We start from the raw sequence: 5,000 nt of genomic DNA on the forward strand, positions 1-5,000 counted from the left end.
CTTACTTGGAATAAAAAAGAATAATACTTCAAAACATTATTTCTTTTCAACTTCGATTGTTGATATATAATTGAAAATTACATTCATTATAGTATTCTCATCATGAAGTAATTTAGAAGATAACCAAAAATAACTTATCATATCTAAACAATAACGCGTGTTGAAGGACAATACCCAGTTAGAAAGTCTTACAATGCAGTTGTAAAACGTTGTCCATCAGGAGAAAATTGTGATTTACAATAACCTTCAGTCGTTATCATAAAAAGAGAGTGAGCTTTAAACTTTCAAAGTCAGCTGATACTGCAAGAACTATCCAACTTTGCAATTTTGATATTATGAAACTTAATAGTTCTTTAATTCTATTATGACTGCCTATACTTGGACCAACGAGGAGAGCAATACGGAATCTGAATATTCTGTGGTTCAGACAGATATTACTCATATAACAAACGAATATTCTGTGGTTCAGACAGATATTACTCATATAACAAACGAATAAGATTTAAACTTTAGTATTTGCAATGACTGACATGCGACTCACTTCCATTTCAGAGCAGAGATGGAACACAGATCACTTGATCGACCAGAAGTTCTGGATGCTCGGGCCCGTCTGGTCTGGATGTGGTCGCAAGGGATGTCAGCCCAGAGAATCTCTTATGAGACTGGATTTAGCACGACAACAGTTTACAGATGGATTACGCATGATGGGCCAAGAGGGAAGGAAATCTTTACAGCAAAGCTGGAAGTGGAAGACCTCGCAAAAATTACATTAAGCCAACTGCCGAAGAAATACAGAAATCCCTTGCGGATTAGCCACTCTTCTGTGAATTGAGTGACGATGTAAACGTAGTAATCAACATTACTAGTAATAAATCACCAAAAAAGCAAATTATATAGTTCCTTAAAATGCAACTCTAAACGTGTTTACGCTTTAGAAGCAAATTTCATTTCTATACATCATAAGAGGTAACAATAAAGCTACTAAATCATATTACCATTTTATTGAAATAGAGCCATCGGATGACGATGAATTCCTATTCTATAGTCCTTAGAAGGTATTTAAGAACCCCCTATGGTGTTACAAATATACCTTAAGAAAGAAAATGCGCATAATGCTAATAACTGTTCTTCTATGAGCTGTCATATCAACATCTAGAAATAGTTTACTGGGATATGGATAAGTGCCTTTAGGGCAGTACCAATAAAAACCGAGACCTTATTTTTTATTACAAGAGCCTTGTCACATCTGATACTTATCGTGAATTAAAGTTAAAGCACTATGATTAATTAATTTCACCACAAAGTGGTGGAAAACGTGAATAACCATTTATGAAAAGGTATTTCTGAACTTTTATTTTACTTCCCAATCTGTCCCGTAACAATCCGAAATACTAAAACAACGATTTATGTGACAACAGTATCAGAAGGACAAATAAGACATCAATAATAATACTCTCAGAGAAAGCATAAGAAGTAATAGATTCAGTAGTAAAAATATTGTTTTACTGGTTATTTTGAGAAATCAAAGTTGAATAATCCAAACACAAGAGCCACTTGGCAAGTGACAGTTTCAGTTTGGATAAACTGTCAAACTCGATCAAACAATTCAAGTTTATCGTTGCAATATGATAAACGGACTAAATTCAACATATCTGTGAGGTTACCTAAGGTAGTTGTTAGCTTTGAGCAGAGTAGATTGGCCATTTGGTAAGTTCCAAAGGTCACGAGGTAATCTACTTCACCATCTAACTCTCTCAGTCTGCCGAGATAAAAAAAAAAAAAAAAAAAAAAAAAAAAATCCAATTTGCTTGTGTCAGATTTGTCCAATCAATAAAAACAGACATTTCTTTGCTCTAGGGGTAACATTTTAAAATTGGTTCCAGGTTCTACTAAATGATTGTGATTCTCATTCAGGTCATTATGTCAGCGCGATAATATCTTAAAAAATAAATATAATCTTAGAATATAATGTATTTCGTATTATGTAATAATATTACCTCGTTAATATCTCACAGAAAGTTACGTCCATAAACGATGAAAAAAAAACAGCTACTCTTACAAAAAGTACTGTAATTTACTATTAAGTTAAAAAGTATATTTTTATTTATTTTCAATACTTTTACTTCGAAAAGTGGACGATCCACAAGAATAAACAGAAATTATTTTGAATTTTACAGCTTCCCTTTCTTAAACACAATCATATTGAGATATTAACTTTTATGTGATAATGTTTTCACTATTTCCGTCACCTCGAATGTGCCTAATATTCATTAAAGATCTCAATTTCATTAATATTAATTTATTGTTATTTTGTTCTTCCTTTTTATGCTATCAAGGATCGCGGAAAACACGATGCTAAAGTTCCATTTCATTATCATCGTATTCTTAGGTAAGAAAATTATTACACCTGGTAACTTCTTGTAACTTTCTAACGCAAACTATATTATAATTACTTTTCTTAACTATCTGGAAAATAGACTAATTCATGCTATATATCTTATATTTTATTCAAGTCATATTCACAATATTACATCCCCACCATCTTCCAGGATTTGATTACATTAGTCGAATTCATAAACGGATTTATGAACACACTTCTCTGAAATCATGTTGTAGATGAATTTAGGTCACATTTCTCACGGTGATATTTTACTTTTTTTTTAACAATTGCAGGATACTTCTCTAAGACAGTATCTGGAGTTACCAAAACTTATTCAGTGAATTCGGAATCACATTCTGTAAACGATACCAGGTAATGGATAAAAAAAAAAAAAACTTAAATGGTATAGAACAAAAGAGTAGGAAAATTGCATGAAGATAATAACCCATAAATGAACGTTGTATGTCCTTTTCATATAAGAATATTTAAGTGAGCAAAATGTTAAATTTTCTCCATATATTCATGTAAAAAATTTTTAATTACTTTCCTTCTGTTACAATAATCTATCGTTCTTTCCATTGCAGTCCTCTGGATATCCTTATTACAGAGTCTGTACCGGAAATCGTTTACACCTTGTTCACTCTTGCACCAGAACACGTGCTTTATCTTCTTTATGACGACATATTTGAAGGTATAAGTAAGTCCGCAAATGATTTTATACCTATTTTCCAAATTATGAATTAAATTAGGGCTTGTTTTGATGGGGATTAAACTGTTTTTCCAAGTAACTCGGTAACAAGAATAAATTACAATATTTTATTGTTGCGAGATCATGGGTAAGAAATATTTATTCATACAGATTACCGTGACGCGTAATCAGATATAAACCACTTTAAACTACCAGGACAAATATATTGACTTTCCTTGAGATTAAGCATGCAGATATCACGTCATGGTCTACATAATAAATGAATAAAAACAGTCGTATTTTCACAGGTGCAGACGCTTTCCTAGAGGCTTGGACAACTACAGGAAAAGGAATAACTGTTATTAGATTACTTGCTGACATGAATGATTTACTGATTGCCATCTCGACCCCTCTAACTGATGTATCGATAGGAAGACGTCATGTGCTCGTCATTTGTTCGTTATCAAATATCATGAAGGTGTTTCAACTGGTAAGTTTAAATAAGCTCCTTCTCGTGTAAAATAATGAATATAGCATCTACCTCTCGCTACCCCGTTCTTTCCTCTCCTTTTGCATTCATATGTCTATCCTTGAGTTATCGGACAAAGAAGTTGTGGCAGTACAACATTTGATAAAACATTGTTAGTTGAAGACTTTTATGCAGGTAAATAATGTAGATAAGGTTTAGACGGTAAAAGTGGGATATATAGATAACGTAATTGGACTCATCAATTGGCGGTTGTGTCAGATATAGTATTAGATAGTGGTTTAAGGGAAGATTGATTTGTGAAGTATATAATAAAAGGCGTAAATCTATCACAGTTAGGTGTAAGAGTCTTTTAACTGGTCATATCTGCATTAATTTACGATACAGAAAGTGGTAATATATAAAGCAGAATTGCTAATGCTTCTTCTTGTCAGGTGTCAGAGAGAAATTTAGAAAGCCCTACGCTGTGGTGGATTTTGATTGTGATTGAAGAGGAAGCGCAAAAATTTCTACAAGAAATACTGAGGGAAGGATCGCAGGTGAGGAAATACCTGTTATTATTATTATTATTATTATTATTATTATTATTATTATTATTATTATTATTATTATTATTATTATTATTATTAAAACAAATAACAAAAGAGCATTAGCCTTACTAGCAACATAATAGGTTTTATCATCATTAAGTATGAAGGTATGATGTGTGATCAAGTCTTGTTTAAGAAAATAATGATATCTTTCTTGATAAAAAGTAACTGGAAAAGATTAACTTATAAATATATCTCGCACAATATACGATCAAATATTCGGGTTACAACTGGTAAAATATTTTGACTTCGTCAAATAAATTATAGTAATTCTGGAAGGAAATGTAAAACATTTATTGTAAAGCACTTCCAATAAGTACCTGAAGGTTTTCGTGTCATCGATTTTGGATTAGAGACATGAAAACTGAATAAAATGAAGAAAATATATTTGAGGAAAAAATAACGGAAATAGTATCTTACGATATCATTCTAGGTGATCGTCGTTCAGATGGTAGACCCTGGCTCTTTCAAGCTTCTATCATCTGCTGTTGATAAAAATGGGAGTATCTGGTAAGTTACGTTTCGAAATTATTGTTTAAAAAAAATGTTCATTTGAAAAGTTTCGCTCAACTTAACATTGCCGAAATTGAAAATGGTTGAAGAATGCCATACAGATAGGCAGGCAGGATGATTAAAATAGAATGCGGTATTCTGACTACAAAAGCTTTCACATAAAAAAAAAAATAACACTTTAAATTGTCTTGAATATCGATACAGTAGTGATAACAACAGCAGTGAAAATGATAAAGAATTTCCAATCATATCTTTAGTAAGTGATAGCAGTAGTAGCTGCATTTTTTTTTTAATATTAGCATTAAGGGGTTCCTATAACTGTATCATAGCAAACACTTGATC

This window comes from Macrobrachium nipponense, chromosome 39 (assembly GCF_015104395.2).
Source record: "Macrobrachium nipponense isolate FS-2020 chromosome 39, ASM1510439v2, whole genome shotgun sequence".
In the NCBI taxonomy this organism is placed as follows: domain Eukaryota; kingdom Metazoa; phylum Arthropoda; class Malacostraca; order Decapoda; family Palaemonidae; genus Macrobrachium; species Macrobrachium nipponense.